The sequence below is a fragment of the Phaenicophaeus curvirostris genome, chromosome 4 (genome assembly GCF_032191515.1).
Source record: "Phaenicophaeus curvirostris isolate KB17595 chromosome 4, BPBGC_Pcur_1.0, whole genome shotgun sequence".
In the NCBI taxonomy this organism is placed as follows: Eukaryota; Metazoa; Chordata; class Aves; order Cuculiformes; family Cuculidae; genus Phaenicophaeus; species Phaenicophaeus curvirostris.
Window position 1 is genome coordinate 71,960,317 of NC_091395.1, and position 13,252 is coordinate 71,973,568.

The following is a 13,252-nucleotide window of genomic DNA, read 5'->3' on the forward strand; positions in this document are numbered from 1 at the left end:
TAGGAACAGGCCACGGAGGCCAAGCTCTTCCCAGCTCAGTAAGAAGTGCAAGAACCACCCTCTCTGCTTGATTTATTTCGGAGAAAGTTGCTTAGCTCCATGCCTGCCTCGTGCAGAATGTCTTCTGCTTTTATGTCACCCTGTTCAGAGCCAACACATAGATTTCTTGCAGCTGTAGACCCTTGTGATGGCACAGGACAAGAAGAATATAAAGATCCACATTTTACAGGCGCTGTGTTCGTAAAAACCTTCCCTTGCTCCATATTCTACTGTGCAGCCAGTTTTGAATTTGTCTGCAGCTTCTGGTGACTTTCAGTGCATCACTGGAAACATTCCGAGAGTAAAATTCCGGCAAATAAAACTCTTGTTTTGCTTTTAGAGCTTGTCCCCATCCAGACATGGAGCTTACTCAACCAAAGAAATTCTCTAGGTGCAGTTTCTCATGCTCCTGATTGAGGAGAACATCCTCATGTTTGTAACCTTCTGTTCTGAATCGTCAGGTGTAACTCAGCACTAAAACTGCCAACAAGAAGTGCCTGGAGGAAACAGACTGGACAGATGTTCTGCCTTCAGAAGACAGCAAGCCAGACATATGCAAGACCAATGGGCACAGTGAGAGGAGCAAGACCGCTACGTTGCAGCTCTTGGAGGAAAGGGTCACGACCAGCTATTGCCAGCGTGATGCTATCAGGCAAAAGAGAGAAGCCCAGGGAGACCTAAATCCTTCCTTTGAAGACTCCTTCCTCTAGCATCACCTAACCTGACCCCCACTGTAATCATTTTTCTTCAGTACTTGAATACTAAGGCCCCATCCACTCATGGAAACTGTGATAGGTTGCAGAACCATGTTCTGTGCGTCTCTCCTCTTTAGCAAGCACACAGAGTATCCCAGTGCATCTGATGTTGATCAGATGGGCTTTGGAGACCTCTTGGACGTCAGCATGACAGTGCTGAAGAATTAGATCTGCTGCTGAAACAGGCGCTTGTTCAACACTGACTCAGGAGAGGAAAATGCCACTTTCTGGGCCTCCAATACTTGTTTCTCAACAACCCAAAGCTCTTGGAGGTCTCTTATCTAAATGCTAACCAGACCCGTTGCTGCGTGGCTTTTGAAACCTCACAAGAACAGGCACAGTATAAGGAGGACGCTGCTCTATTTGGGGCAAACCAGGAAACAGTCAATTTATAGAAAGACCCTCCAGGATTTTTAATAGGTGAAAACTGAGTGTTTTATTTGAGCTCTTGGGCTTCAAATTTCAGCTATCTGTGGGTCAGTGAGTAAACCACACAGGTTTTGTTTGTGTGCCTTGGTGTCTGAGCTTTGAGCCAGGGGGTCTATGACCAGCAGGGAAATAAAAAGAGAGGAGGAGGTGCCTAGTCAAAGAAAAAGATATTATTACCTTTACACTCATCTTAGGGTTGTAATTTTCTCCTGCCATCACCTCCCTAGGTCTCCAGCTGCAATCTGCTCTCAGTGTACTTGTTCAGGCAAAAATCATAGAATCATAGAGTGGTTTGGGTTGGAAGGGGCCTTAAAGATCATCCAATTCCAACCCCTGCCATGGGCAGGAACACCTCACACTAGACCAGGCTGCCCAAGCTCCATCCAACCTGGCCTTGAACACCTCCAGGGATGGGGCAGCCACAACCTCCCTGGGCAACCTGTGCCAGTGCTTCACCACCCTCATAGTGAAGAAATCCCTCCTTATGTCTAGTCTAAATCTGCCCCTCTCCAGTTTATAGCCATTGCCCCTAGTCCTATCACTACAAGCCTTCATAAACAGTCCCTCCCCAGCTTTCTTGTAGCCCCTTCAGGCACTGGAAGGTCACTATAAGGTCTCCTCAGAGCCTTCTCTTCTCCAGGAGGAACAACTTGCCTCTCAGCCCTCTCAGCCTGCCCTCATATGGGAGGTGCTCCAGCCCTCTGATCATCCTTGTAGCCTCCTCTGGACCTGTTCCAACAGCTCCATATCCTTTTTATGTTGAGGGTTCCAGAACTGGACACAGTACTCCAGATGAGGTATTCTGTGGTCAGAATATGCAATTTCAGCTGTGGTCCCCCTCAAGCCACCCTGAAACACTCACTCAAAATAAATAATGCCGAAGAGAAATCCTCCCCAAGAACTTTGCAAGAATTAGCATCCGTCAGGGACCTCTTTAACCCGTCTCCATCCTACCCAAGACCCAACCGAGCTCATGTTTTACGGGTCAGAGCCACAGGCACCGTCATCAGCTGGGAAACAGGAGACAGAGCCTGGATCCTGCCAGCTTCTAAGCAGCCTGTCCTCAGCCAGTAAAGCAGTTAAGGATGTGGCTTATGCTACAGCTTAACTGGCTCGAGATCCCCAGCTAAAAGACCCTGCAGAAGAGCAAAACAGCACTTGGCGTTGGCTGTGTCTGTCTGTCTGTCACTGCCCTCTGCTGGGGAGCGCACCGACCTTGGCATCCAGCGTGGGATGTGGTTAATGGGGACGTGGGGGCATGAGTGTTGGGCAGCCCTGCTGAGCATGGAGGGGGCAGGATTCTGACCTGCACCGGCTTTCTGGCGACTTTTAGCTCCCTCCTGCATCACCAGAGATGAAACCCAAACCAGAGCAGCGAGCGATGCCACGATGCCAGTGCACCCGGGGCATGAAATCCTGCTTAGCCTCTGCAGACACCTATGACATCCACAAATTATCAACATACCGACCAGTGACAAATTAATATCAACGATAATGTCTTTATCAATGACCTGGATGAAGGCATCGAGTGCACCCTGAGCAAGTTTGCAGACGACACTAAGCTGGGTGGAAGTGTCGATCTGCTGGAGGGTCGGGAGGCTCTGCAAAGGGATCTGAACAGGCTGGACCGCTGGGCAGAGTCCAATGGCATGAGGTTTAACAAGGCCAAATGCCGGGTCCTGCACTTGGGGCACAACAACCCTATGCAGTGCTACAGACTAGGAGAGGTCTGTCTAGAAAGCTGCCTGGAGGAGAGGGACCTGGGGGTGTTGGTTGACAGCGACTGAACATGAGCCAGCAGTGGCCCAGGTGGCCAAGAAGGCCAATGGCATCTTGGCTTGGATCAGAAACGGCGTGACCAGCAGGTCCAGGGAGGTTCTTCTCCCTCTGGACTCGGCACTGGTGAGACCGCTCCTCGAATCCTGTGTTCAGTTCTGGGCCCCTCACCACAAGAAGGATGTTGAGGCTCTGGAGCGAGTCCAGAGAAGAGCAACAAAGCTGGTGAGGGGGCTGGAGAACAGGCCTTATGAGGAACGGCTGAGAGAGCTGGGGGTGTTTAGCCTGGAGAAGAGGAGGCTGAGGGGAGACCTCATTGCTCTCTACAACTACCTGAAAGGAGGTTGTAGAGAGGAGGGTGCTGGCCTCTTCTCCCAAGTGACAGGGCACAGGACAAGAGGGAATGGCCTCAAGCTCCGCCAGGGGAGATTTAGGCTGGACATTAGGAAATAATTTTTCACGGAAAGGGTCATTGGGCACTGGAACAGGCTGCCCAGGGAGGTGGTTGAGTCACCTTCCCTGGAGGTGTTTAAGGCACGGGTGGACGAGGTGCTAAGGGGCATGGTTTAGTGTTTGATAGGAATGGTTGGACTCGATGATCCGGTGGGTCTCTTCCAACCTGGTTATTCTGCTATTCTGTGATTCTGTGATACAAGAAGTAGTTACTGTTCCAAAAAATGTAATATTTTTGATTTAAGCTAAAGTAGAATTAAGTTTCATCTAAGTAATTGTGTTCTTACATGTCTCTGATAGTTTTCTTTAAAGCGGTGTTTTTCCAGACCCTGCTCATTATTTGGAGATGATAACACCTTCTGTCAAGCATGATCTCTGCTGGACAGATGTCTCTTAATCTGTAATCACCTCTGTTTGCAGTCTTTCACTATCTAAAATGCAAGGTCAGGCAGAGAGCTGGAGCCAGCTCTGAATTAGCAAGTGTTTTGACTGTTGGGAGGTTCATAGTAGCGTTAAAATTAGACCTTGGAAAGTAATAAAATATGCATAAGATTTCTGGGGAAAATTATACATACGCGTGTAAGTAGGAAATACATTCTGTAACCAGCTCTTGTCTTGTTGCAGATGATTAACGGAGATCACTCCCTCCTGTTGCCCAGGCCTGATAAAGGATGCTTGCTTTCTAAAACTCCAAAACAAGTCTTAGAGAGTTTTACTTGCTGGCATTTTTGGTATCATTATCTTGCCTCGAAACACAGTATAAGCTTACTAAGTATAAAAGTGCTTTCTGACACCAATGGCATAGCCAGACACAATTTTGCACATGGATGTCAGCTCCGTGATCACCAAAGAGGCAGAGATGCTGTAGGTACACTTTAGGAAGGAACCTCGTGACAAAAGCTGCCAGAGGATAGCTGAGATAAACACGAGGGGCTGCAAAAAGGCAGAACATCCCCCGGCATACAGAGGATGGCTGGCAAGACAAAGAAACAAGGTAAGTGGTGGCACAAGCAGAGGAACCCACCACCACTTCTCTTCTCCTTTTGGGGGATTGGGTAGTAGCATAAAAACATCAGGCATAAGTTAGGGAAAATGGAGAAAAAAAGAAAACAAGTAGTTTGGTTCTGATTTGCTCTCTCAAGCCTGGTCAAGTTGACCTTTGTGACCAGGATTCAAAGAGGCGGCACCCACTAGTGCTCACTGCACGGCATTCACCCACTGCATGCTTTTACAGCTAATATTAGATTAGATACTAGGAAGACTTCTTTCCTCTGAGGGTGTTGAGGCACCAGCACAGGTTGCCCAGAGAAGTCATGGATGCCCCATCCCTGGAGATGTTCAAGGCCAGGTTGGAGGAGGATTTGAGCAACCTGATCCAGTGGGAGGTGTCTCTACCCATGGCAGGGGGGCTGGAACTGGATCATCTTTAAGATCCATTCCAACTTAAACCATTCTATAATTCTATGATATACAGGATTGCCAGAGACAGTTTTGCATATTCAGTCATGCTGATTAGCACTTTGGAAGAACTGACCATCAGAAAGAATCCTGTTGGGAATCTAGCAAAGTTTAGTCCTATAGCTCAAACACGGCTTGATGTGCCCGTCTTACAAATACTCCCATTGCAGCCATCTCTAATTCTGCCATGGGTGGATGGATGCATAGACGGATGGAAGCATATTAGGAAAAATATCTTTACTGAAAGAGTGGTGAAGAATTGGAAGAGGCTGCCTAGGGAAACGGTGGACTCTCCTTCCCGACAGGTGTTCAAAAAACCATGTAGACATGGCACTTCAGGATATGGTTTAGCAAGCACGGTGGTGCTGGGCTGACAGTTGGATTAGGTGATCTTAGAGGTCTTTTCCGACCTAAGTGATTCTATGATTCTGTGGATGGATGGATGGATGGATGGATGGATGGATGGATGGATGGATGGATGGATGGATGGATGGTCGGACTGATTCATATGCAACTCAGGGCCCCTACTGAAGAAGGACTACATGCTCAGTAGTATTTCACTCTATGCCTGCTTGTTTAGGTACCAAACAACCCTTATCCTCTCCCCATAATAAAGCAACCACCCCAGGACCCAGGCAGAGGATGGAAGCTGAGAGCTGTGCTCACACCCATTGGCTGTTTGTCTGCATACTCTTTCTTGCCCACTTTGGTGGTTTTATTTGTACCAGAGACTTGAGCACAGTTGGTGGCAGGTGGCTATCAAAGGCATTTGTCACTTACCAGCCTTGGAGGGCAGGGAACCACAAGTCCTGCACAAGTGCCTTATTCCTCTCATTCACAAGGGCTTTGGACACTCACACGCCCCTTTCTTTGCCCCGTATTACAGATTAGTGAGACGAGGATGAGAATTGCCTCCCAAATGACACCATGTAATTCCTGCTTCCAACCTGCACTGGCTTCTCCTTTGCTCCAAGAGTTGGGACAAGCACAAAATTTATCAGGAACATCTTGCCTACAATCATTCAGCTAAGTCTACACACAATATGAATGGATAACCACAGCAAAAAAAAATACGGATCAGGGCCGTGCTTTCTCCAGCACACAGCAATGGGAAGATAAGGGAAGACATAAAATAGGCAGATATTTGGGAATCTCTCAAACATGAGGCTCTCCTCCTGAGCTCTAAGCTCTAGAGAACACCTAAGGCCTGAAAGCACTAGTCAGATCTACTCCAAAAGTTGTTAACATAATCCCATATAGGTCTGGACTAGTGTTGCAATCCATACAAATACATGACCTCCTTTTGAATTTTGCTAAGTGCCTGGATTCAGCAACACTCCACAGCAACACATTCCAGAAAATGATTGCACTTTCCATGAGAAAACCATGTTCAAATGCCCCCTGAATGAGGTGTGCGACATTTAAAAACCACAACACAATCACATAAAGCAGTGGGAGATCCTTACTTCGAGGAGTGAGGCAATAGTCAGCTCATCTCAGAAAGGAAATACTGGATGCTGAGGCCAGGTCGTCAGCCTGGATTTTTCCTGAGCTCTGCACTTCTTTAACCACAGGAAAAACTGTAATTGATAAAAAAGTGAAACCCACTGCTTTCTAGCTCCTCATCCACCCATTCTATTAGGAAGGAGGCTACTCGGTGCCGAGCTCCAGGATCTAAAAGACACAGAACTGGGCAGTGATCAATGGAAAGTCTACCTGAGGGTGTGAAGAAAAAGCAACAGATTCACACAGGGAAATTTGGCATTAGTAGAAGCAGCAAATGGGACTGAGATAAAGGTTTCCCGGCTCCAGGGAGAAAAAGCACAAGAGCTACCCCAGCAACTTTTATGGACTACAGTCTTGCAGCCCAACCTGGAATCTCCTGGCTGCTGTGAAGGACTTTATGAGATTCCCCCCAACACGCACATTGAAGTGGCTTGTTTCATACACTCCACTTGTCTGTTTTGATTTATATCCCTCTAGCTATGTCTGCTGAAAGAAAAACAGAGGCAAGGGCAATATTGCCTTTTTGAAAGCTCTTTGGGGGAGACGCAGTTCAGGTTCTATGATCACAGCAGCAAGAGCGATCACTTCTGCCACAGAGTTAATGCAACATGCAAGAAAACAGAAGGTGAGCACGGTCCTTCCAACCCCCTCAAACCTGGCAATGAGGTTGGGTTGTATTTTCTGACCCTAACACCATTCCACGCTCACTGCTAGTAAGGAAGCCATCAAATCCATTGTTTCCCTCTGGTGAGAATGAAACTCCTGCCTGCAAAGGCTCCCTGTTGTAATTTCAAGCATAATATTTTCAAGCAAAATGAAAAATACTTCTGCATCCATAAACTAACTCCTAAAACTGTACCTGCAAAAACAGAAGTTAGACAGTCTGTGAGCAGCAGGATTAAGCAAGTCTGGATTCCCTCCAAGCATTGCATCCTGACCTGGCTGGACAAAACAGGGTGGGAGATAACCTACCTTTATCCTCCCCTACCCAGGCACAGATTTTTACGTTGCTTATGAACTTGTAATTCCTTTAACAATTCTTCTCATATGTAAACTTTATTTAAAATCATCTATGAGCTACTTGGGGGACCAACAGGCAGAGGTCATACTGCATAACCTTTATTTCTTCAGTAAAACTATTGAATAAAGAAAGAAAAGGGAGGGAAAATGCTTGTCATGGTTGGACTCGATGATCCAGTGGGTCTTTTCCAACCTAGTGATTCTATGATTCAATATAGGAGCAACTTTTTCTAGAACAAAGTAAAAGCCAGATGCAGGTTACCGCAAATGCAACACACTGAATGGCAGCCGTATCTGTTCTCACCTGCCTGAAAGCACATCAGCAAGAAGCTGCACTCATGTTGAAATTGGGACCCCAACTTAAAAGGCTCACAAAGATCACGGCAAAGCAAAATTTAACCTGAGAAAAAATCCATTAATTTATAACTTCCCCCAGTGCTCTCCATTGGCAGTTGAAGACATTTCATGGTTCTCCTATGGGAACCCACTGCTGGACTTGCAGATCCTCCTGGAGTGACATCTGTACACATCTGCTCAGAACCCAGTTACCTCCTTGTTTCTGTGTAAGGAAAATGCTTGCGTGTCCTCAGTCTTTCCAGAGAACTCGGTAACACGAGGGATGAGTGCAGGCTTTGAGTGATACCACGGCCTTTGGGTTTCAGCTGCTGTTAGCAGGAGTAACCACAAGCCCTGGACAGCTAACATTACACCTCCTGTGTGGCTCCTATTCATTTCTTTCATGTAGCCTATTGATGAGATGATGAACTGAGCATTGTTTAGTTCTTGCCTAACAGCTAGTGCAGACAGGAAGACGAGCCAGAGCCAGAATAAAATCACCCCAAGGTGTATTCGCTTCATTCCTACATTTGCAGCAGTATTCGTGGCACCACTGGTTAATAAATATGTTCTTGGCTTGCACTTTTCATGGCAGCTTCACTTTGGGAAACATCTCTGTCAAAGGATTAAAAGCCACACAGGAATGTATTTCATTTGGAGCTCTGTGCTGATGATTGCCAGCTGCTGGGTCAGACATCAGGATCCCTTCCACAGGTCTGTCAGGAGGCTGTTGTATTACCAGGTGTGATCATTTTATGGCAACTCCGTCCTTTGCAGGCTGCAGAGAGAAATTATAGCAAAGCTGTGATCTGGGAAGTGCTGTTTGGAAGGAGAGCAGTGGGAGTCTCCCTGTATAGCTTGCATACGCTCAGCTTAGGGTTAGAAAGGGTGAGGCCTCCGAACAATATCATCTGGAGCAAGAGCCCAGAAGATGTCATTTCATTTCCATAACCCACTGCAGCCAGCAGCAGCAGCAAGAAAATCAGTCCAGAATGGGGGAGGAGACTTGACTGTCCCTTATGCTACATCAGGGACAGGCTGCATCCTTGAATAAGAGTCACAACAAGCTCAAGAGACTAGCTAAGAGCAAGCATGTATGCCAAGAACAAATAATAAGGGGTCACGCTTGCAAGCGTATCCCAGAACAAGAGCAGGAGTAATGTGCATACAATCCCTTTATAGTCAAGGACTGGGCTGAGGGTCAGAGATAAGCAGAACTTGAGGAAAATGCTCACATTTTCCAGGGCAGTGCTTTAACCAATTGTTTTTCACCTCTTCTCCTTTCCCATAATAAATGTGGAAAGAACACTGGGATCAGAAAACCTGGAGTGAAGAAAAAGCAGAGGTCCTTCAAATGCAAGGAAATGATTCTCCAGGGACATCAGACACAGCAGAAGTGGCTGCAGTCGGTATTGAAGAGTGAGCTCACACCCTGCTGCAGCATCAATCAGTTCAGCTCCCAGGTACACAGGGTGCATGCCTGCAAGAAAAACCACCCTTACCTCCCATCAGCTGCATTTGCAACGATGTGTATGTTGTACATGGATCAAAACATTTCCCCCTAACTCATCTGGGCTGCATGTTTCACGTGGTAGCTCCTCCAGTTGCCACGACCACTACAGGTGTGAGGAGCAGATGAAGCAAAATGCCAGCTGAGAGTGCAATGAGCCATGTAACAAATCCTCCCTGGACAGGCTGCGGGAAGGATTTAGCCGGGAAGTGTTTTATGGTGTCAGGGTCCATTGCATCCCTCAGCTCCAGCTGGCTTCTCCACGATTCACACATTATTTTCACAGGAGGAGAGAGAGAAACTAAAGGAAAATGCAGAGAGCAGGTTTGCTGTAGGTTTTGAGCCTCTGCTTTAGTTCTGCACGATGTGGAACCTCATTTGTCCCCAGATCTCCTCTCCTAAGCTGACATTCCCAATTACCGCTCAACAAGAGAGGTAAATTCAGGCCTTGGCACTCAAACATACCTGAAGACCCATCTCCAAGTAAATAACAGTCTCTACAAGCTGATAAGGTGCTTCATCCAAGATAGTAAATTTTAAACCTGTCCAAGAAATACTCTAATTTTGGCCATAATGATTTTCAACACACCGTTCCTTCTGAATCAAGTACTTGCAATTCTGTCCCCTCTGCACCCATTTTAGCTACAGGGGAGACTCTGTCCCCAGTTCTATAGCTGGGCTTTGCTTTTTCACAGCATGTCCTGTAAGTAGAGTTAAAAATGGTTCAGGAGGAAGGGCGAGTAACCGCAACCCCAGCATCAGTGTCTAATGTCACGCATCGAGCCAAAAGGGCAAAAAGAGAAAGGCTGGAAAGAACACTCCCTTCCTCCCCCTGGGGTAGCTAAATCCATCCCCTGCCCACGGTGGGATCAGCTACAGCTGAAACAGTCCTGGCTGGAGCTTGTCCAACACAGCCTTCAGACTTTCCAGTGCTGGAAGACCTCCCGGCACAATCCATGCCAATGCCTGTCTAATCTCATCTTAGAAAAATCTTCTTGCTGAACCTAAACCTCCCAGGATGCTATTTGTGTCCGTTATGTCTTGTCCTTTCTCCAGAATAATGCAGAGGGAAGAAGGGAATCATTCTCTCTTGCACTGACCCTTTGCATCATCCTCTCTGGACTAGTGAGTCTCTGTTCACACATCAGGCTCCATGCATTAACCCAACTCCTTGGGAAATGGAGCAACACGCAATGTATGTAGCAACACTCCCTTTAGAGCTGGAGACTGTTCCTTTCCACAAATCCCTATGCAACAAGTTGTGTAGATTGTATGCATATGTTCTTCCGGCTGGCTGAAGTCCTGCTTTTCCTCCAGCATACAGTTTTCCTTAGATTTGTGGTCCATGTTTCTGAATGAAAAGAGCTAGGGCTTAAAATAAGAGGGGAAAATAACAGGAAGGTTTTCTCAACCAGAGCACAGGCAGCTCCTCTTTGTACCTTCACATGCCTGAAAAGACCATCTTGAAGCCTCACTGTGCTACCAAATACAGAATGACTTGGCAGACAAAATCCCAGCACCTGCACCTTGGTACTAAATAGTCAAGCAAGCAAGGACACCCCCAGAAGTCACGTAGCTGTTTGGTTTCTGCATGATACCCTCCCTCCTACAGCACTAAGACTACACGGAGCTGCCATGTGTTGGGAGTGTTTTACTGCTCTGTAGAGTTGGCTCCTCACAGACTCGGTCTGAAGCCTGTTGAAATCAATGAGCGTTTTAGTGGGCTTTGGGTGAGGTCCTAAACGACCTCTGTCACAACTTCATAGCAGAGAACCAAGAATCACAGAATCATAGAATAACCAGGTTGGAAGAGACCCACCGGATCATCGAGTCCAACCATTCCTATCAAACGCTAAACCATGTCCCTCAGCACCTCATCCACCCGTGCCTTAAACACCTCCAGGGAAGGTGACTCAACCACCTCCCTGGGCAGCCTCTGCCAGTGCCCAATGACCCTTTCCGTGAAAAATTTTTTTCTGATGTCCAGACTGAACCTCCCCTGGCAGAGCTTGAGGCCATTCCCTCTCGTCCTGTCCCCTGTCACTTGGGAGAAGAGGCCAGAACCCTCCTCTCCACAACCTCCATTCAGGTAGTTGTAGAGAGCAATGAGGTCTCCCCTCAGCCTCCTCTTCTCCAGGCTAAACACCCCCAGCTCTCTCAGCCGCTCCTCATAAGGCCTGTTCTCCAGCCCCCTCACCAGCTTTGTTGCTCTTCTCTGGACTCGCTCCAGAGCCTCAACATCCTTCTTGTGGTGAGGGGCCCAGAACTGAACACAGGATTCAAGGAGCGGTCTCACCAGTGCCGAGAACAGAGGGAGGATAACCTCCCTGGACCTGCTGGTCACGCCGTTTCTGATCCAAGCCAAGATGCCATTGGCCTTCTTGGCCACCTGGGCCACTGCTGGCTCATGTTCAGTCGCTGTCAACCAACACCCCCAGGTCCCTCTCCTCCAGGCAGCTTTCTAGCCAGACTTCTCCTAGTCTGTAGCACTGCACAGGGTTGTTGTGCCCCAAGTGCAGGAAACACTATTGATTTCAAGTCTTCTCTTGAAGAGTATTCACTGCAAGTACCCAACACAGGAGACGCATCAACGACAGATCAAGATCGACTCATTGCTACAAATTCACATGCTCGGACTTTTCCCGGGGCTCAGTCCTGATTTCCTCCCTGCTCACCTGCCACCTACACAATCTGCTGAAACCATCTCACGTAGAGAAGCATCAGCACTCAGGTGAGCTGCAACATTAGCCACCAAATGAGCTCTGCTTCAGCAATTACACGCTCCAAAGTGAGGAGCAAACTCGGGCCCGATTCCTGGTGTCCTGGGTTAAAGCCAGGGCTGCTGAGGATTTTATTTGCATCGCTGTTGTCCAGTCCATTATGGCTGCCCAGACTTTCCCATGCAGATAAATCTCGGCTTTTCTCAGACGTGGGAGATTCCTGCTGCTTACAAACCTCCAGGGATTTTGAGCAATAGCTCGTGCTTCCACGGAGGCTGGAGCAGGAGGCATCAGTAACCCTGCCCCATCGCTTCTGCATGGAGAAATGAAAAGGCATATAAAACCACCATCTCAAGTGCCTTCTTCCACTTTCTCATGCTGGAAGGGAATAAATTACAGGGGAAATTCTTTCAAACGATACCAAACCTCAGTGCTCTGTGAATCCTGGGAGTACGGGTCTTCTGAGCTGCCCATGGTTCTGCATTCAGCTATATCCAGTACTTCCAGTTAGCAGCCAAAGTGCTGAGAATCCTTTTGAGATCATTTTTGCAGGGCTCATCAATGCAACCACTGAGCCAAGAGCCAATTAGCCTGTGTACAAAGAAGAGCTCAGTCCTTGTGCTGGGCTGCCCCTGGGGCATCTGCCTCCCAGAAAGGCCACGCGAGGTGGTGCAGAGGGACAGCAGCATCTCTGCTGCTCCGTGACTCAGTACCTAACACCACTTTTCCCTGACCAGGGGAGAGGCACAAGCTTACGGGAGGAAGCAAGGAGACTCCTCCACATGTGGAGAAGGACCACTAGATGTGGCTAAACAAGACCTTGACGGTTCCCTCCAAAATCCTGCATTGGAACCTAAGAAATTTGGGGTTTCTGGTAAAGGTGGTGGTATGTTTTAGGCTGTTCTGAAGAGGTTTGATGAGCTTCTGCCTTGGAAAGCAAGCTCCACACTTGTCTCCAGCAGCCTCAAAGACAAAACAAGTTTTTCCTTCTGCACTGCTGGTACACAGAGTGGCAGTGTCACGGGTGAGCAGTGACTTTCCTTCTTCATGCAACCTGCAAACAAGTCCAAATTTGCCCCTTGCAGGTACAAAGATCCTGGACTGGGCTAAGGAGGAGGGGAAAATGTCTTTGCCCAAAAGCTTTTAAACATTATGGGGCAGGGATGAGGGGAGGACAATTCACAAGCATCCCAAATCATTCAGCGGTCGCTCGCACCCATTTTCCCTTTAACCACCAGAAAAAAATAAAT